Source organism: Hyperolius riggenbachi, chromosome 5 (genome assembly GCF_040937935.1).
Source record: "Hyperolius riggenbachi isolate aHypRig1 chromosome 5, aHypRig1.pri, whole genome shotgun sequence".
NCBI classification, from domain to species: Eukaryota; Metazoa; Chordata; class Amphibia; order Anura; family Hyperoliidae; genus Hyperolius; species Hyperolius riggenbachi.
The window spans coordinates 180,749,646-180,771,906 of NC_090650.1; positions in this window are offsets into that span (position 1 = coordinate 180,749,646).

A 22,261-nucleotide genomic window follows, 5' to 3' on the forward strand; every position below is an offset into this window, starting at 1 on the left:
CAGCCGCCTGCAGACTCTTGCACCCAGCCGCCTGCAGACTCTTGCACCCAGCCGCCTGCAGACTCTTGCACCCAGCCGCCTGCAGAACCTTGCACCCAGCCGTCTGCAGAACCTTGCATCCAGCCGTCTGCCGAACCTTGCATCCAGCCGTCTGCAGCACCTTGCATCCAGCCATCTGCAGCACCTTGCATCCAGCCGTCTGCAGAACCTTGCCTCCAGCCGCCTGCAGACTCTTGCCTCCAGCCGCCTGCAGACTCTTGCCTCCAGCCGCCTGCAGACTCTTGCCTCCAGCCGCCTGCAGACTCTTGCCTCCAGCCGCCTGCAGACTCTTGCCTCCAGCCGCCTGCAGACTCTTGCCTCCAGCCGCCTGCAGACTTGCCTCCAGCCGCCTGCAGACTCTTGACTCCAGCCGCCTGCAGACTCTTGCCTCCAGCCGCCTGCAGACTCTTGCCTCCAGCCGCCTGCAGACTCTTGCCTCCAGCCGCCTGCAGACTCTTGCCTCCAGCCGCCTGCAGACTCTTGCCTCCAGCCGCCTGCAGACTCTTGCCTCCAGCCGCCTGCAGACTTGCCTCCAGCCGCCTGCAGACTCTTGACTCCAGCCGCCTGCAGACTCTTGCCTCCAGCCGCCTGCAGACTCTTGCCTCCAGCCGCCTGCAGACTCTTGCCTCCAGCCGCCTGCAGACTCTTGCCTCCAGCCGCCTGCAGACTCTTGCCTCCAGCCGCCTGCAGACTCTTGCCTCCAGCCGCCTGCAGACTCTTGCCTCCAGCCGCCTGCAGACTCTTGCCTCCAGCCGCCTGCAGACTCTTGCCTCCAGCCGCCTGCAGACTCTTGCCTCCAGCCGCCTGCAGACTCTTGCCTCCAGCCGCCTGCAGACTCTTGCCTCCAGCCGCCTGCAGACTCTTGCCTCCAGCCGCCTGCAGACTCTTGCCTCCAGCCGCCTGCAGACTTTTGCCTCCAGCCGCCTGCAGACCCTTGCCTCCAGTTGGGGGAGAACAGGCTTGGTGAATGCCTGCCGAAACGCACAACCCACACCCCCTAGTGAGAAGCTGCAGCGTGTGAGCACGATCTCTGTGGATGGTGGGCGTGTAAGAGGTGGACGGTGCCTCTGTGCTCAGAATCAGGAAAAGTGCCCAGGACAAGCTAATGCAGTTGGTGGAGTGGCAATGCCATGTGGACCGGGAATTTCCAGCTATGTGGGAAACTTGCCTGGAGATAGGAGTCTAAATGTGTGGATCGCGCACGGGGGCCCCTGTTGTGAGCATATATGGAGAGGAATCTTAATCATCTTCAAGAACTTGATGAGGACTATGGAGTCGTGAGTATGACACAAGCCCTATAACTGCAGTATAGGCAATAAGGACTGCTTTGCATGTGTTTTACCATATCATCGCTTTGCCATCTAAAAAGCCTTTTTGCATGTTGCTGGACTTGCTTTTCTATATGTGACGCTGACGACAATTTTTTGAACATCATCTCGTTTGGGGGATAGTTTATTTAATTTTGATAGTTCCCTCCTTATGCTCCCTTAGGTTGGCCAGTGTGTGTGGTGACATATGATATGGTGAGTCTGGTGGGCGCCCTGACGCAGGTGTGTACAACAGCGCTGTTGGTTTTAATGTGTCTTGTACACCTTTTTATGCATTGATAGGTCACTAACAATTAATAAATTATCCTTTTTCACAACAACTGGGTCACGTATTATCGATTGGTATACAATTGTGGCGGTTGGGTTAAAAATACTTAGTGGAATTTGGGATTATTGATGATTGTCTGTCCTCCTCCCCTTCCCCCAACAATCCTATGTGCCTTGCCTCCAGCTGCCTGCAGACCCTTGCACCCAGCCGCCTGCAGACTCTAGCACCCAGCCACCTGCAGAACCTTGCATCTAGCCGCCTGCAGACTCTTGCATCCAGCCGCCTGCAGCACCTTGCACCCAGCCGCCTGCAGCACCTTGCACCCAGCCGTCTGCAGCACCTTGCACCCAGCCGTCTGCAGAACCTTGCATCCAGCCGTCTGCAGAACCTTGCATCCAGCCATCTGCAGAACCTTGCATCCAGCCGTCTGCAGAACCTTGCATCCGGCCGTCTGCAGAACCTTGCATCCGGCCGTCTGCAGAACCTTGCATCCAGCCGTCTGCAGAACCTTGCATCCAGCCGTCTGCAGAATCTTGCATCCAGCCATCTGCAGACACTTTGTTTCAGCCTGCAGAAAATAGTATCCAGCCTGCAGAAAATAGTATCCAGCCTGCAGACACTTGCATCCAGCCTGCAGACTCTTGCATCCAGCCTGCAGACTCTTGCATCCAGCCTGCAGACTCTTGCATCCAGCCTGCAGACACTTGCATCCAGTCTGCAGACACTTGCATCCAGCCGCCTGCAGACTCTAGCACCCAGCCGCCTGCAGACTCTTGCATCCAGCCATCTGCAGAACCTTGCATCCAGCCATCGACAGAACCTTGCATCCAGCCGTCTGCAGAACCTTGCATCCAGCCGTCTGCCGAACCTTGCATCCAGCCGTCTGCAGAACCTTGCATCCAGCCGTCTGCAGCACCTTGTATCCAGCCGGCTGCAGCACCTTGCATCCAGCCGTCTGCAGAACCTTGCCTCCAGCCGCCTGCAGACTCTTGCCTCCAGCCGCCTGCAGACTCTTGCCTTCAGCCGCCTGCAGACTCTTGCCTCCAGCCGCCTGCAGACTCTTGCCTCCAGCCGCCTGCAGACTCTTGCCTCCAGCCGCCTGCAGACTCTTGCCTCCAGCCGCCTGCAGACTCTTGCCTCCAGCCGCCTGCAGACTCTTGCCTCCAGCCGCCTGCAGACTCTTGCCTCCAGCCGCCAGCAGACCCTTGTCTTCAGCCGCCTGCAGACTCTTGCCTCCAGCCGCCTGCAGACCCTTGCTTCCAGCCGCCTGCAGACCCTAGCCTCCAGCCTCCAGCCACCTGCAGACCCTTGCCTCCAGCCTCCAGCCGCCTGCAGACCCTTGCCTCCAGCCGCCTGCAGACCCTTGCCTCCAGCCGCCTGCAGACCCTTGCCTCCAGCCGCCTGCAAACCCTTGCCTCCAGCCGCCTGTAGATCCTTGCCTCCAGCCGCCTGCACACCCTTGCCTCCAGCCGCCTGCAGACCCTTACACCCAGCCGCCTGCAGACCCTTGCACCCAGCCGCCTGCAGACTCTTGCATGCAGCCGTCTGCAGAACCTTGCATCCAGCCGTCTGCAGAACCTTGCATCCAGCCGTCTGCAGAACCTTGCATCCAGCCGTCTGCAGCACCTTGCATCCAGCCGTCTGCAGCACCTTGCATCCAGCCGGCTGCAGCACCTTGCATCCAGCCGCCTGCAGACTCTTGCCTCCAGCCGCCTGCAGACTCTTGCCTCCAGCCGCCTGCAGACTCTTGCCTCCAGCCGCCTGCAGACTCTTGCCTCCAGCCGCCTGCAGACTCTTGCCTCCAGCCGCCTGCAGACCCTTGTCTTCAGCCGCCTGCAGACGCTTGCCTCCAGCCGCCTGCAGACGCTTGCCTCCAGCCGCCTGCAGACCCTTGCTTCCAGCCGCCTGCAGACCCTTGCTTCCAGCCGCCTGCAGACCCTTGCTTCCAGCCGCCTGCAGACCCTTGCCTCCAGCCTCCAGCTGCCTGCAGACCCTTGCCTCCAGCCTCCAGCCGCCTGCAGACCCTTGCCTCTAGCCGCCTGCAGACCCTAGCCTCCAGCCTCCAGCCACCTGCAGACCCTTGCCTCCAGCCTCCAGCCGCCTGCAGACCCTTGCCTCCAGCCGCCTGCAGACCCTTGCCTCCAGCTGCCTGCAAACCCTTGCCTCCAGCCGCCTGTAGATCCTTGCCTCCAGCCGCCTGCACACCCTTGCCTCCAGCCGCCTGCAGACCCTTACACCCAGCCGCCTGCAGACCCTTGCACCCAGCCGCCTGCAGACTCTTGCATCCAGCCGTCTGCAGAACCTTGCATCCAGCCGTCTGCAGAACCTTGCATCCAGCCGTCTGCAGAACCTTGCATCCAGCCGTCTGCAGCACCTTGCATCCAGCCGTCTGCAGCACCTTGCATCCAGCCGGCTGCAGCACCTTGCATCCAGCCGGCTGCAGCACCTTGCCTCCAGCCGCCTGCAGACTCTTGCCTCCAGCCGCCTGCAGACTCTTGCCTCCAGCCGCCTGCAGACTCTTGCCTCCAGCCGCCTGCAGACTCTTGCCTCCAGCCGCCTGCAGACTCTTGCCTCCAGCCGCCTGCAGACCCTTGTCTTCAGCCGCCTGCAGACGCTTGCCTCCAGCCGCCTGCAGACGCTTGCCTCCAGCCGCCTGCAGACCCTTGCTTCCAGCCGCCTGCAGAACCTTGCTTCCAGCCGCCTGCAGACCCTTGCCTCCAGCCTCCAGCTGCCTGCAGACCCTTGCCTCCAGCCTCCAGCCGCCTGCAGACCCTTGCCTCTAGCCGCCTGCAGACCCTTGCCTCCAGCCGCCTGCAGACCCTTGCCTCCAGCCGCCTGCAAACCCTTGCCACCAGCCGCCTGTAGATCCTTGCCTCCAGCCGCCTGCACACCCTTGCCTCCAGCCGCCTGCAGACCCTTACACCCAGCCACCTGCAGACCCTTGCACCCCACCGCCTGCAGACTCTTGCACCCAGCAGCAGCCACCTGCAGACTCTTGCACCCAGCCGCCTGCAGACTCTAGCACCCAGCCGCCTGCAGACTCTTGCACCCAGCCGCCTGCAGACTCTTGCACCCAGCCGCCTGCAGACTCTTGCACCCAGCCGCCTGCAGACTCTTGCACCCAGCCGCCTGCAGACTCTTGCACCCAGCCGCCTGCAGACTCTTGCACCCAGCCGCCTGCAGACTCTTGCACCCAGCCGCCTGCAGACTCTTGCACCCAGCCGCCTGCAGACTCTTGCACCCAGCCGCCTGCAGCACCTTGCATCCAGCCGCCTGCAGCACCTTGCATCCAGCCGTCTGCAGCACCTTGCATCCAGCCGTCTGCAGCACCTTGCATCCAGCCGTCTGCAGCACCTTGCATCCAGCCTTCTGCAGCACCTTGCATCCAGCCGTCTGCAGCACCTTGCATCCAGCCGTCTGCAGCACCTTGCATCCAGCCGTCTGCAGAACCTTGCATCCAGCCGTCTGCAGACACTTTGTTTCAGCCTGCAGAAAATTGTATCCAGCCTGCAGACACTTGCATCCAGCTTGCAGACACTTGCATCCAGCTTGCAGACACTTGCATCCAGCCTGCAGACACTTGCATCCAGCCTGCAGACACTTGCATCCAGCCTGCAGACACTTGCATCCAGCCTGCAGACACTTGCATCCAGCCTGCAGACACTTGCATCCAGCCTGCAGACACTTGCATCCAGCCGCCTGCAAACACTTGCATCCAGCCTGCAGACACTTGACAGAGGTGCTAAGCTGAGTGAAGCTGTACACAAGTTCTTTTTTGCTCCTACTTATAGCCTGATGAAGCGGGCCAGACCCGCGAAACGCGTTGCGATTTAATTGGAGTATGTAAATAAAACTTTTTTTGTCGTAAACCCGACATTTTCTTGTGTCTGCATCAGGGAGGTAAGTCCACCCAAGACCTCCCTGTCTTTTAAATATTTTATCTTATTTTACACTTTTGGCGCCTCTGTATTTCTGGTTACAATACTGTGTCCACCCCTGGTGAAGGGGAATTGGCTCCTTTTTTTCTTGTCTACAGAGAGCGACTTCTTAATCCTGAGTGGGGACAGGTCTAATCTCCCCACCTGCCTATACAGTGGTTGCCTGGAAGGTAACCCTGACTTGTGAGTATCACTCATACATTTACACACCCACATTTTAACTTCCAGTACATACTGCACCATAGTGGGCTCTCGGTGTCTCCCTCCCCCCATTCTGCAGACACTTGCATCCAGCTTACAGAATCTTGCATCCAGCCTGCAGAAAATTGTGTCCAGCCTGCAGAACTTCTGCTCCAGCCCGCACAGGCCCTGCTCCAGCCCGCACAGGCCCAGCTCCAGCCCGCACAGGCCCTGCTCCAGCCTGCACAGGAAGGTGCTCTGCTAATGGCCCAGTCAAGTGCTCAGCCAACGGCCCAGCCAGGTTTTCAGCCAACGGCCCAGCCAGGTTTTCAGTCAATGGCCCAGCCAGGTGCTCTGCCAGTGGCCCAGCCAGGTGCTCTGCCAATGGCTCAGCCAGGTGCTCTGCCAGCTGTCAACCAGTCTGTTGCTCTGCCAGCTGTCAACCAGTCTGTTGCTCTGCCAGCTGTCAACCAGTCTCATGCCCTGCCAACTGCCAACCAGTCTGTTGTACTGCCTGCTGCCAACCTGTCTGTTGCCCTACCTGCTGCCAACCTGTCTGTTGCCCTGCCTGCTGCCAACCAGTCTGTTGCCATGCCTGCTGCCAACCAGTCTGTTGTCCTGCCTCTAAAGACTCCTGCTTCTGCTGCCCAGCCACAATAGACTTCTTCTTATACTGCCCAGCCACTAAAGACTTCTGCTGCCCAGCCACAAGAGACTTCTACTTCTGCTACCCAGCCACAAGACACTTCTGCTTATGCTGCCCAGCCTCTAAAGACTTCTGCTGCCCAGCCTCTAAAGTCTTCTGCTGCCCAGCCACAAAAGACTTCTGCTTCTGTTGACCAGCCACTAAAGACTTCTGCTGCCCAGCCACAAGAGACTTCTGCTTCTGCTGCCCAGCCACAAAAGACTTCTTCTTCTGCTGCCCAACCACAAGAGACTTTTGCTTCTGTTTTTTTTTTTTTTTTTTTTTTAATTTTCGCAAACAGTCAGCAGCTTAACAAAAGCCATGTCCCAACCTGTTAACTTGGCTTCATCAGAGACCTCCTATAGTTGGGAGTAATTTGCATCATAGTTTGCGTTGATCTATGAACATCTTTATTATATAGTAAATTAAGCTAAAGAAAAACAAACCCTAAATCCTCCAAATCAGATCCAACCCCCCCTCTACCGCCCCAAACCTATTTTAGACCCCCCATCCTCTACCCATCCACGCCTCATTACTAGCTATAAGGGCCTATTACTTCCTTTATCATAACAAAGAGACCCATAAGGCGGTAGATATTTCCCACCCCTTTTTCCATATCCTACCTCATTCCTCTTATTACATCCATTCATCCATATTCACTCCATCCAATCATCCATTTATTCCGGGACTGGCCTTCTCCACCATTAAATTCAAATTATATCCTACTATTCCATAATATACACATTTCTTTCCCTATTCTACAAGTAGGTTGTGTTCTGTCTTCCACTTCTTCTACCACCTCATTACCTATTCCGTCCTCCAAAATTACTGTCATTTCGGTTACCCATTCTTGAACAGATGGTGCTCCTTGTGTTTTCCATAATTTTATAATAAGTTTCCTCGCAACCGCTGTTCCTAGGATCAACAATGACTCCCACACCTGACCCAGTCCCTGAACTTCCTCCAGCACTCCAAACAGAGAGCCCATAATATCGATAGTTAAATGCTTAGTGAATTTAATTTTTAAAAAATGTTCTACCTCCACCCAAAAATTCCTCACAATAGGACATTCCCACATCATATGTACCAAAGTACCGCATTGATTAATACATTTCCAACATGTGTCATTTGCTATTAGGCCACTACTTGCCATCCTTGCCGGTGTAAGATACCATCTCGTTATGAGTTTGTATTGTGTTAATTGGGTACTTGTATCCAAAGTAATCCAAATTGAGCGGAAGATCCTATCCCATAACCTCCCATCCAATTTTAAACCAACCTCTTTTCCCCATTTGGTCGCATATGTGGGCAATGTCCTATGTGAGGTCTCATCTAGTAACTTATTGATCTTTGATAGCGCCTTAGGTGGTCTAAATTTCCTCAGCAGCCACTAAAGACTTCTGATGCCCAGCCGCAAGAGACTTCTGCGTCTGCTGCCCAGCCACAAGAGACTTCTGCTTCTGCTGCCCAGCCACAAGAGACTTCTGCTTCTGCTGCCCAGCCACAAGAGACTTCTGCTTCTGCTGCCAAGCCACAAGAGACTTCTGCTTCTGCTGCCCAGCCACAAAAGACTTCTTATTCTGCTGCCCAACCACAAGAGACTTCTGCTTCTGCTGCCCAGTCACTAAAGACTTCTGCTTCTGCTGCCCAGCCACAAGACACTTCTGCTTATGCTGCCTAGCCTCTAAAGACTTCTGCTGCCCAGCCACAAAAGACTTCTGCTTCTGTTGCCCAGCCACTAAAGACTTCTGATGCCCAGCCACAAGAGACTTCTGCTGTTGCTGCCCAGCCACAAGGGACTTCTGCTTCTGCTGCCCAGCCACAAAATACTTCTTCTTCTGCTGCCCAACCACAAGAGACTTCTGCTTCTGTTGCCCAGCCACTAAAGGCTTCTGCTGCCCAGCCACAAGAGACTTCTGCGTCTGCTGCCCAGCCACAAGAGACTTCTGCGTCTGCTGCCCAGCCACAAGAGACTTCATCTTCTGCTGCCCAACCACAAGAGACTTCTGCTTCTGCTGCCCAGTCACTAAAGACTTCTGCTTCTGTTGCCCAGCCACTAAAGACTTCTGCTTCGGTTGCCCAGCCACTAAAGACTTCTGCTTCTGCTGCTCAGTCACTAAAGACTTCTGCTTCTGTTGCTCAGCCACTAAAGACTTCTGCTGCCCAGCCACAAGAGACTTCTGCTTCTGCTGTCCAGCCACAAAAGACTTCTTCTTCTGCTGCCCAACCACAAGAGACTTCTGCTTCTGCTGCCCAGCCACAAAAGACTTCTTCTTCTGCTGCCCAACCACAAGAGACTTCTGCTTCTGCTGCCCATTCACTAAAGGCTTCTGCTGCTCAGCCACTAAAGACTTCTGCTGCTGCTGTTCAGCTATTACAATCTTCCGCTGCTGTTCCTCCGGGTGGTTCCCAGCCTACTCCTCCTCCTGATGGCATCCAGGCTGCTCCTCCTCCTGATGGGATCCTGTCTGCTGCCCAGCCTGAGTTGATCCTGTCTGCTGCCCAGCCTGATTTGATCCTGTCTGCTGCCCAGCCTGATTTGATCCTGTCTGCTGCCCAGCCTGATTTGATCCTGTCTGCTGCCCAGCCTGATTTGATCCTGTCTGCTGCCCAGCCTGAGTTGATCCTGTCTGCTGCCCAGCCTGAGTTGATCCTGTCTGCTGCCCAGCCTGAGTTGATCCTGTCTGCTGCCCAGCCTGAGTTGATCCTGTCTGCTGCCCAGCCTGAGTTGATCCTGCCTGCTGCCCAGCCTGAGTTGATCCTGCCTGCTGCCCAGCCTGAGTTGATCCTGCCTGCTGCCCAGCCTGAGTTGATCCTGCCTGCTGCCCTGTACATAAGGAAACTGTGTGTATATATTTTTTTTTAGGTGTTTATTGACCTGAGGAAGCGGGCAGAGACCCGTGAAACGTGTTGCCTACACTTATATACCAATAAAGGACCTGTTTTGTATATAAGCGTCTAGACAGAGGTAAGCTGCCTCTTTTTGTCACTATAGAGATATAATAATATATGAGATCCTAAGGGTGCCTCCCTGACACCATATTAAAGTTACTAATACACCTCCTAGAGAGGTGAAAATCCCCTATTAATTGCCTTCCAGAGTAATAATAGAGGTGCATGCAAGGAGAGCGACCGCCCAGTTCCAGTGGACCCGGGATACCGAGCGCAGATGGTTTTTTCCCCGCATGCACATAAGGTGGTTGCATCCCGGCAACCCAATTTTGTGTAATCTCGCACTAAATAAAGTTGCCCTAAATTAACGGTACTGCACCATCTGGCTCCTGTCCTCCCTCCAACACACAGGCCCAGAGAGACTCAACTGAGGGGAGAGAATATCCTGGCAACCTGACCCACTACTACTTAAATAGCCACGGCCACTCAATGCTATTGAAGGCCTTCTCAGCGTCTAACGCTAGGAAGGCCTCCGAGCCAACACCTTTCCCATGCATCCTATAATACTCCAGAATGGCCAATGTCTTTCTTATATTTATTACAGCACTTCGCCCCTTTACAAAGCCCACTTGGTTAATAAGTATCAGGCCTGGGAGAATATCTGCCAATCTATCTGCTAGTAATTTAGACATTCATTTAAAGTTCAAATTCAATAAAGAAATTGGCCTAAAGGAAGAGGGGTCCAGCGGGTCCTTTCCTGGTTTGGGAATAAGCTTAATGCATGCGTCGTTAGCTGTGGGAAGGAAAGTTTTATCTTTTAGAAAACGATTATATAAGGCTGCTAGAGTATCTGGAATTTCCTTATTCAATTATTTAAAAAATTCAGAGGATAAGCAGGGGCGTAACTAGGAATCGCCGGGCCCCCCTGCAGAAATTCTGAACGGCCCCCCTGGGGCCCACTCAGGACCATTGTTGAGGGTCTGGAGGGGTCGCAGCATGAGGGGAGAGCTTGGTGACACGTCGGTGGGGAGGGGGGACGGTCCCCTCCCTCCCTCACCTCGGGCTCTCCCCTCTAGCATTGAATAAAGTGTATGCAGGCGGCGGGGCAGCGGCAGATACTTACCTTCCGTGTGTTCCACGGATATTCCGCTCTCTAGATTCTGACACAAGTTCCTGTATAAACAGGAAATCGCGTCAGACACTAGAGGGAGAAACATCCGCGCTGGAGTGCATGGAAGGTATGTATCTGCCACTGCCCCGCCGCCTGCATACACTTTATTCAATGCTAGAGGGGAGCACAGAGGCGAGAGCCCGAGGTGAGGGAGGGGGGGGGGGGACCGCCCCCCCTCCCCACAACGTGCCACCAAGCTCTCCCATCAACGTGCCACCAAGCTCTCCCATCATGCTGCGACCCCTCCAGCCTCCCTGCGAAAGCATGGGCTGCGTCCCCTATTGTTATGCCTGTGAGGATAAGCCATCAGGGCCAGGAGCCTTTCCCAGTGCAGCTTTTTTAATGGCTAAAGAAACCTCCTGAGGAGTTGTAGGGGCTTTTAAGAATTCCAAGTCCTCGTCTTTCAATTTGGGGAGATGAATCTGGGATAGAAAATTATCAAAACCTACATTGGGAGAGAATTTACACTTATACAAATCTGTAAAATAATTTGTAAAGACTTCCAGAATTTCTTTACGCTGAGAGCATATTTTTCCAGACGTATGTCTGATTTGTGATGTAATTGATCCACTCCATCTTGGTTTTGTTAGATTGGCTAATAATCTCCCAGCCTTGTTGCACATTTTAAAAAACCTTGCTGCTCTATAAGAACATAAAGTTTTATCATATTTCCCCAGCCATGTATCTGCTTCACATTTTGCCACAATCCATTCCTCTCTATTAGAGGGGACTGGGTCTTTTTAATATAGGCTTGTCGCGCTAAAACGCATGAGTTGTGATAATTAAGCATTGTTTTTTCCTAAGAGAGCTGGCATATGCAATGATCTGGCCCCTCAATACCATCTTAGCAGTTTCCCAAAACAGAGTTGGCTGTTTCCAATGCTGTTTATTATTAGAGCAAAAATCTCTCCAACAGAGGACTATGTCTGCCCTGAATTGCTCATTTGAGTATAAATACGTAGGAAACCTCCATTCCCTTTTAAGTGAATTCAGAGAAGAAGCAAGATTAGCTAATAGTGGGGCACGGTCTGAAATGACCATAGCTGTAAATTTCTATTCGCAGAAAGGACGAGATCCAATTAGGAGACACCAAAATATTGTCTATTTGTGAATTAGAAGAATGAGCGTGTGAAAAGTGGGTGTCATGATCAAAAAGGGTGGAAGTGCCGCCATACATCTATCAAACCAGTATGCTCTATAAAAAGGGCCAATTTTCTGTCATTTTTATTACCTAACCCATGAAGATTTGACGGTATTCATCTGTCAATTTGTGGAATAGGGACAGAATTAAAATCTCCAACCACCAGAAGCCGGGTGGAAGAAGGGGCTGACTAACATAATTTGCAAGCTCTCGAAGGAAATAAGCATTTTCTGCATTAAAGGCATATATTCTCCATATCAAATGGGTCTGCCCTTCCATTAACACTTCAATTTTAATTCACCTACCTTCAAGAGTATTGTGATAAATTACCATTATTTTGCCTGGAAATGATTTCTTAACCAAAATAATGTCCCGGCCTCCTCCCCCCTGAAGGAGCACCTAGTACTTTGCCCACCCAAAACTTTGCCATTAAATTTAAGTCTTCTCTTCTCAGATGACATTCCTGTAAAACTGCTAAATCTAGCTTCATTTTCCCTAAGTGATGTAGTACCTGTGTTTGCTTTTGAGCTGTTCTTAACCCTTTTACTTTTCATGTGGCAATTTTCATGGTGGCTTATAGGGGCCAAAATCCCAATAAGACCATTGTAATAATTTTAACACATCCAAGATTGGATGACGGGTGTCCCAGCAGCACCATGTCAGCCTAAGTGAGAGAGTAGAAGAAGGGGTGGGGGGATAATTCTCCAACAGCATCAAGAGGGTATGAAGTAATATGCAATTTTTTGCATAGAGAGAGAAAAAAACAGTAATAACATAACTGATTAACTTTAAACAGACAACATAAGTAAACTAAACACCTCATTTTCATCCATTTTCGTGTCATTCTTGTCTACTTCCTTTTTTCTGAAAGAGAACTTGTATCAAAGACATCACAAAATAAGAAAAGTATACTGTAGTAGAAAGATCTCATGTATTGTTCCCATTATTCAGATCACTGGGGAAATACCCCACGATCTTGTAACGATTGTGGAACTTTCTCCGTGATCAGCCCACAACGCGTGCGCTGATACGGCGGAAATCCTCCACAAGTGTATATTTGCAGGCACCCAGCAAAAGGTGCTACGCACCCGTAGAGGGAAAATTCCTGTCGGCAGATGGCGCCGGGGAGTGCAGAGGAACCAATCCTCTGTACCTCCACAAATGCCAGACAGGAATTTGTACGAAGCGCAAAAGGCAATCGCAAGAGAGGCGATTGCGAATGAGAACGAGCAAAGGGACAGGTTGTATGTGTGTGCGCCAACCTAGTCGCCACCCCGCGACAGTGCACACACAACAGCAGATATGAAACAGGAACGCGGTCGCGAGAGGTGCGATCGCCAGACGTGACACAAGGCAGATCAGAATACAATACGAAGGTAGCAAAGGCACAGCAAATAATACAATGAGAAGATGCGGAAAATAACAAACACTAGCTAACCGCGAACACCGCACTCAATCGCAACAGTGCACGAGGTTATGCGCAGTCTCCACGTGATAAGCACAATAGAGACAAGCACGCCTAACTAACCATCGACAGACAAACATGAAACAGAGGACGCGAACGCTTGCTTAACGGTTACCTCACCGAGCCTCCAGCAAGCGGTCGTAGCAGACAAGACAGACACACGAAAACAGGGACAAGCGAGAGATAGGATCCACAGCACTAGCGAAAAGTGGCTAGCGCGATCCAGGTACAGAGTAGCAGAACAGAAGGATCCACAGCACTAGCGAAAAGTGACTAGCGTGATCCCAGGAGACAGAACAGAAGGATCCACAGCCAGGGCCGGATTTCTGCAAAGGCCACAAAGGCCACGGCCTAGGTCAGAAAAAAATCAGAAGGGTAAAAGGGCGGCAGGACCTGAGAGAGATAAGAGGCTGCATGTCAAAATAAATCATTTCTCCTGCTCCGAAGCACCCCGGCTTTGCTGCACACACAGTCAGAATTCTAGAGCTCCGTGTATTTTACTTACATCGTGGTGTGCGATGAGACAGTGCTATCTCCTGAACATACAAGCTTCAGTTTATTGCCAGGGGTGAGTAAAACATGGATCACAATGAAGACACAATTTCTGATCCAGTAAACATTTTAACAGAATCATTTCCACTTTACAACTCAAGCTGGGCTAAACAATGTATTGCTGGTCAGACTCTGTTAATGACTTGAGCCATTCCTTCTCCTCTCTCCCCCTGGATTGTAAATCTTAAACAGAAAGATAAGGGTTTGTTTTTCCTTAGAGAGATTTATGGCAGCTCCTTCTAAGCTAAATCTTAACCCCTTGCTGGCTCATTTTAAAGGCAGCAGTAGTCTAGTATGAGATAGACAACTTCTCTATAATTATAATTGCAAATGTACTGTTGTATACTTTTGTATTGTTACATTCTGTTTTGTATACCAAAAGTAATAACATACACTAAAAATTAAAAAAAATATATATTTGTACCGTGTTGGCAAACAGTAAAAAAACACCTGTAAAAGAAACAGTATAATAAATACTATAAAATAAATGCAACAGATCTGTGATTACAGAAGAGCAGAGAGGGAGATGAACGCCGCTCTGCTACTTCATGCCTGGTACACACCATGCAATTTGCCATCAGATAGATGGGTTCGAATTGATTATTTCTGACAGGTCTAATCTGATTTCTGATCATTTTTCTAATCGACTTTGTATAAGTGATCGGAAAATCGATTCAACCCATCTATCTGGTGCGTACCAGGCATTAGGGACTCACTGCTCTTACAGGAAAAACAATCAATCATTCATTTTTCAGAGAGAAAACATTCATAGGTATTCACGAGTCACTAAAACAGGCATTTCCTCCTGCAAACAAGTGATCGTTAAGGCTCATAGACACATCAGACTATAGTCTGTGGCCACATACACACATCAGACTATAGTCTTTGGAAAATGAAAGATCACAGACCAATCTTACCACCCTTCATGTAGTATGAGAGCCATACCTACATAGTCTATTCTATGGAGCTGAACTCCCCATCAGATAAAAAATCTTTGCTGCACACACAGATGCTGTACAGACACAAAAGATCAGTATCTGCAAAAGTTCTGCTCCTGACAAAGATCCGTTCCTGCAAATTGCATTCATAGTCTATGAGATCTGCAGATCCTCATACACACCTTGTTTAACTGACATTCATCTGCAGATCAGACAATCATCTGCAAATCTGAAAATCCATCCTGGTGGATCTGATCTGCAGATGAATGTCTGTTAAACAAGGTGTGTATGATGATCTGCAGATATCATAGACTATGAATGCATTTTGCAGGAACGGATCTTTTGCAGGAACAGATCTTTTGCAGATACTGATCTTTTGAATGTGTACAGCATCTTTGTGTGCAGCATCTTGCAAAGATTTCTGTCTGATGGGGAGTTCAGCTCCATAGAATAGACTGTGTAGAGTATGGCTCTCATACACACCTTGTTTAACAGACATTCATCTGCAGATCAGATCCACCAGGATGGATTTTCAGATCTGCAGATGATTGTCTGATCTGCAGATGAATGTCAGTTAAACAAGGTGTGTATGATGATCTGCAGATCTCATAGACTATGAATGCAATTTGCAGGAATGGATCTTTGGCAGTATCAGATCTTTTGCAGATACTGAGCTTTTGTGTCTGTACAGCATCTGTGTGTGCAGCATCTTGCAAAGATTTTTTTCTGATGGGGAGTTCAGCTCTATAGAATAGACTGTGTAGAGTATGGCTCTCATACTACATGGAAGGGGGTAAAATTGGTCTGTGATCTTTCATTTTCAAAAGATTATGGTCTGATGTGTGTATGTGGCCAAAGACTATGGTCTGATGTGTGTATGAGCCTTTAGTCAGGATGTTGGACAGAATATTGAGTGAAGGTGCATACACACATCAGACCATAGTCTTTGGAAAATGAAAGATCACAGACCAATTTTACCCCCTTCCATGTAGTATGAGAGCCATACCTACACAGTTTATTCTATGGAGCTGAACTCCCCATCAGATAGAAATCTTTGCAAGATGCTGCACACACAGATGCTGTACACATGCAACAGATCAGTATCTGCAAAAGATCTGTTCCTGCAAAAGATCCGTTCCTGCAAAATGCATTCATAGTCTGATATCTGCAGTTCCTCATACACACCTTGTTTAACAGACATTCATCTGCAGATCAGACAATCATCTGCAGATCTGAAGATCCATCCTGGTGGATCTGATCTGCAGATGAATGTTTGTTAAACAAGGTGTGTATGAGGATCTGCTGATATCATAGACTATGAATGCATTTTGCAGGAACGGATCTTTTGCAGGAACAGATCTTTTGCAGATACTGATATTTTGAATGTGTACAGCATCTTTGTGTACAGCATCTTGCAAAGATTTCTATCTGATGGGGAGTTCAGCTCAATAGAATAGACTTTGTAGGTATGGCTCTCATACTACATGGAAGGGGGTAAAATTGGTCTGTGATCTTTCATTTTCCAAAGACTATGGTCTGATGTGTGTATGCACCCTAAGTGTGTGTGTGTGTGTGTGTGTGGGGGGGGGGGGGGGGGGGGGGCGGTTGGTGGTACCTGGCCTAGGGCACTGGGAAGTCCAAATCCGGCCCTGTCCACAGCGCTAGCGAAAAGTGGCTAGCGTGATCCAGGTACAGAGTAGCAGAACAGAAGGATCCACAGCACTAGCGAAAAGTGGCTAGCGCGATCCCAGGAGACAGAACAGAAGGATCCACAGCGCTAGCGAAAAGTGGCTAGTGCGATCCAGGTACAGAGTAGCAGAACAGAAGGATCCACAGCACTAGCAAAAAGTGGCTAGCGCGATCCAGAGAGGCAGAACAGAAGAGATAGCTGGTATCAACCGCTGCACCAGCTATGCTCCAAGAACAGAGATCAGAACGACTTCCTATTGACCACCGCTGGGACAGGACAGTCGCAACAGACAAACAAAACAGATAAACAATCCTAACTGCACTAGGGAAATCTGCCTAGCACAGTTTCCAGGAATTACTCTAAGCTGATCTTCAAACAAAGAGCATGGCTGACACTCCCGGCAGGAGTGTTACACAGGACAAAATCCTTATAAACAGCCAAGCATTGTGGGACACACATAGTACTTATAGTACACGTCTCCAATGAATGTGGCCAGGCAATTTGCATGACAACGTATGCAAATTCCTCAGCAAGCACAAGCTGCAAAACTGACAGAAGCTCTTCTTTCCAGAGTCCTGCAGCATGCAAACCTACACAATGGTCAAAGGGCTGCCTGCCTGCACAGGCAGCTGAGCAAATCATCACAGATCTGGCGAGCTCCGTTTTCACCTCCTCCCAAAGCATATTAAACCTAGTGCATGCATCAATCACTGCAGCACAAAGGTTAGTGTCAGATTTGAAGTAATACCCTAAACTTTGTTAAAAGATATATGTAATAAAGTCTTTCATATTCTGACTCTGGTAGGCCAGTAACCCTCAAGTTATTACAGCTTGACCTATTCTCTAAGTCATCTATACAATCAAAGATGATGACTTGTTTGTTACATGCTGTTTGTGCTAGGGTTTGGGCCTCCTCGGATTTCTCACCAATACCACTCACCCGCTTTTTCAGATGTTGTACGTTGATCTGCTGCGTCACAAGTTCATCCTGCATTGCGTGTAGTTGTTGACCCATGGCCTCCGTGATTACTGCGGTTAGTTGAGGTCTCAAGAGGGATACGACCTCCTTTGCCAGCTGGTGGTAATCTAAGTCCCCTTTTGGCTGTGTACCGCTTTCTGGCTCAGTATCGGAGATCTCATGATCCGAGGCCACTGTCGCCATCTTGGGAGTGCTTGTGGTGCCGTGGTTCAACTTTGGAGGTCTCTTCTCTTTCTCCTTTTCTTTGTCCTTATTGGAGCGGGTGAGGTAGAAATCCATGTTGTGGCAGTCCGAGACGTCTGACATGACCTCAGGTCCTGGAGAATTTTTTGCGAAGAGTCGGGGATGGGAATTACAGAGGAGTATGAGCGGAGCTCCCAGTCTAAGCCGCCATCTCTCTCATCTCCAGAACCCGAAGTCAATACTATTTTTTATAAATAACAACGCCCAAGCTGGTCCGTTCAGTTGAATGCACATACAGCATCCGCACACCTAAGGCCGGCGAATGGCAGGCATACCTGCTGCCAGCCTGACACCTGCTGACTGTAACGATCGGTGTAGCAACACAGATGTCTGATTATGTGTGATCTGCAGAATTACCAATAATACAGACACTATACCTGATTATATGGTGATCTGCAGAATCACCAATAATGCAAGTATAGCTAACAGGATAATGCAATAGTGTATAGTGCTTGGTGCAACAGTAACAGAGTAGAATAACTAGGCCTCACCAGAGGAGCTGGTGGGCACTATTAGACCACAGTATCGGATAGATAGATAGAACCTCACCAGAGGAGCTGGTGGGAACTATAAGAACACAGTAACTGGCTAGCTTGGCAGAACCTCACCAGAGAGCTGGTGGGTACTGTTAGAACACAGTAACTGACTAGTTTGGCAGAACCTCACCAGAGGAGCTGGTGGGTACTATTAGAACACAGTTATTGACTAGTTGCAGAACCTCACCAGAGGAGCTGGTGGGTACTATTATAACACAGTTACTGACTAGTTTGGCAGAACCTCACCAGAGGAGCTGGTAGGTACTGTTAGAACACTGTAACTGACTAGTTTGGCAGAACCTCACCAGAGGAGCTGGTGGGAACTGTTACCTCACCAGTGGCAAGGGCCCACTGGTGAGTAGAGAGGTCAGACAGGCTGGGTTCGGCAACTGAGAGACAGATACAGTACGAAATCAGTAAGCAAGAGAGTAGTAAGTATTCAGGCAGTGTTTCAGCAACTAGATCAGATGGGCAGAGGTACAAAATCAATAAGCAAGTGCAGAGTCAGAGATAGCCAGAGTCTCATACACTGAGTATCAAATATACAGTAATAATAGTAATCCTAGTCTTGTGTGAAATCCCTGGTTTCCTCCCAGATCAAAGCACACCAGATACTAGTCTAAGGTCTGAGCACTAACACGTATGTATTCACAACCGCAGACAGGTTGCGAGTGAGCAGAGGAGACCTCACAGCCGCGCCCACCAATAATCAACCAATCCAGAGCGGTGTGAGTCCCCTCTGACGTCTGCCGACCAGCTGGTCAGCTGATGCGCCTCCTCCCAGCATAAAGGTCCTGTGTACGCACGCGGCCGCGCGATACAGCAACCCTATGTGTAAATGACAATTCCGTCCTCGGCGTGCTAGACGCCGACGGAACGGAAAACACCTCTGAACAGGGACCCGAGGTGGCTGCGGAGACACCCGGCGTGCCCGCAGCCGCAGATGTTACACTGACTTAACATTTCAGGAAAAGAAACGTAAAATTTTATAAATAACATTTAAATTTTCAATTTGTAAAAAAAAAAAAAAAAAAATTAATTTGTCATAATTAACTTTGTCAAATAAGCTAAACTAAAAAAAGGAGGGTGCCAGATCGCGCATACCACTACCACCCTCCCTTCTCATTCTTGTAAAAGTGGCGGACACCATGATGGAGTTTCAGGTAGCCTGCATTTCATTGCTTGCAAGACTCCACTGCATGGAGTTGGTGGTGCCATCACCACAACAAATGGCAGGCAGGCTTGCTGCCAGCCTGCCACCCCACTGAGCACCAATGGCAAGCCTCCACTGCATGGCTCTGCAGTGGAGACAGTGACACCCCCACCATGAATGGCAGGCAGGCCTGCTGCCAGCCTGACACCTGCTGACTTAACATTTTTTTGAAAATTATCATTGACATTATATAAATATTACTTTGAAATTTTGTATTTTTTATAAATACATTTATATTTTTTAATTTGTTATAAATAACTTTTCTATACATAAAAACCTTTCAAATAATTTGTTATCAATAATATTTACAAATAGGCCTAAGAAAAAAATAAAAATTCAGCTGTACACTGAGCCAGTCTTAGTTGAGCACTAGAGATGGCTCGAACCTCCGATTTTAGGTTCGCGAACCTCGAACGCGAACTTCCGCAAAAGTTTGCGTTTGCGCGAACTTCGTGAACCACTATAGACTTCAATGAGCAGGTGAACTTTCAAAACTTCAAACATTAATTCTGGCCGCAAAAGTGATGGAAAAGATGTTTCAAGGGGTCTAATGATGTTTTCCTGGAGGGGGGCATGGCGGAGTGGGATACACGCCAAAAGTCCTGGGGAAAAATCCGGATTTGATGCACAGCAGGGTTTTAAGGGCAGAAATCACATTGCATTGCTGAATTGGAGACATGAAGTGCTTTAAAACATCTTGCGTGTGTATACATCAATCTGGTAGTGTAATTAGTGTACTGCTTCACACTGACAGACCAAACTCACTGTGTAACGCATCGCAAACAGCGGTTTGTGTATTGATGGCCGTGCTGGACTGGTGCGCACCATGGCAAGAGTGCAGACGATGGTGGTTCTCAAGCCCATATGGTCGCTGGGCTGAGGTAGCTAAATGATAGAACAACAGTGACTATCCAGCTGATCGAATTTGGTCTGTCCACAATGAAGCAAAAACCTTATTATCTTGGGTCAGGTGTTCCCCCCAACACACTCATATAGCCGGTCATTGCTTCATTGTGATACGCAAGCCCCTTCACTGCTGCAAGGTAACGATCACGAAGGGGAATTGACACATGTACATGCCTTTTGTTTTGTTGTTGCAGCCGCAGTGCAGCCAGAAAAATTAGGCAGGAATGTACACGCACCTGAAAAATTATTATAACGGCCGCTGCTAGCAGCGGCCTTAAAAATTCAGGAATCCACCTTAAGTCCTGGACCCTGTTGTTGGTGGTGGAGAAGGCAGTCAAGCGGCCTACAGGCAGATGCTATGTGGGGACCGACTTAGTCTTGGGACAGGCAGTCAGATGGTGTGCAGGCAGAGATGCTGTGTGTGGGGACTGTCTTCGGGCAGGCCTGACCATGCTTTGCAGACCAGGCATCTGTAGTCAGATGGACCCTTGACCCAACGCTGTGTACCAAAGATGACACCACTTGCCTTTCAACATCATGGTACAGTTTGGGTATCGCCTTTTTTGAGAAAAAATTGCGGCATGGTATCTTCCACTGCGGTGTGTGGCTTTGCTGTTGTGTGCTGCTTTTCCTCAGGTGGTCATACCATTGCAGTTTGTGCTTTGTAATCTTGTGCCTTCGTAAGGTAGTTGTCCCTACGCGGGTCTTGGTCCTTCCACGGCTCAATTTTCGGTGGCAGAGAGTACAGATGGCATTGCTCTCATCTGAGGCAGACACACAAAAAAATGTCCACACCGCTGAGCCCTGGGATGATGGCACTTTGGTGATGGCTGCCGACGAGTGTTAAGTGGGGTGCCAGAATCAGAGCAAGAGAAGGAAAATATAATGTCACGCTTCCATGCAGAAGCTGAGGAAGATGAGGTATTCTGTGTTAAATAGTTATCTACGTCCTGACAATATTGGGGGTTGATGGCACGTGCCTTCTTCTGAACACTGTACTTTGGTCGAGGGCCGCATGAAATCACGACAGCACAACCTCGAACAGACCTGCCTATGTATATAAAACTGTGTGCTGTCACACACAGGTGCAGTGAAAGGTATACAGTGACTGGTATTATACAATGTGCAGCTGTCACACAGGTGCAGTTAACAGGTATGCAGTGACTGGTATATAAAACTGCGTGCTGTCCACACAGTGAAAGGCATACAGTGACTGGTATTATACAATGTGCAGCTGTCACACACACAGGTGGTGCAGTGAAAAGGTAGGCACTGAATGTGCTGGGCCTGGCACAGTATAGCTATTACCAAGAACCAGTATAGCTATTAGCAAGAACCAGCAAGAACTAGCAATAACCAACAGACAAGGCTGTATATGCAAATGTCAGTGGGCCACAAAAAAAAACACATCATGAGAACATTAGCTCTCAAAGAGCTGTTTTGGTGGTGCTTCTCAGCAACTAATATCAGCAAGGATTAAGCTAACAGACCTCCTAACTATCTCTTTCCCTATCTCTCCAATGTCTCTACCTTCTCTCACTAAAATGGACAGCAGCCAGCGAACATGGCCGACACTGCTGCCTTATATAAGGTGGTGGTGGGGGGGGGGGGGGCTTCAGTAGGGAGTGCAGCCTATTTGGTCCATGTGTCTGCTGACTGTGATGTAGAGGGGTAAAGTGTAGCCCAATGTATATGGGGCGGGTTGAACTCGCATAAAGTTTGCGTTCGAACGCGAACCCGCAAAGTTTGCGCGCATATGTTCGTATGTGAACCATTCGAGCCATCTCTATTGAGCGCGCATGCAGTGCCCACACACCTAAGGGCCTTTCAGTGTGGCTGCATGGTTGTATAACTAGTTAGCATGGTGGTGCTCCAGGGCTTCTGTTGTCACTGTATTGTGTTTTCACTATTGCGTAGCTCTGTGTCTGTGTGTGTGATACTCCACAGACAGAACACTGTCACTGACGCCCAGGGGTGGCCCCTTCTAGTGTGATATAATTGTGTGCCACAGTCCACATTACACAAGCAGCACACTACTACCACTGCAGCAGGGCCTCTGTTATCACTGTGTTGTGTTTGCACTATTGCATAGCTCTG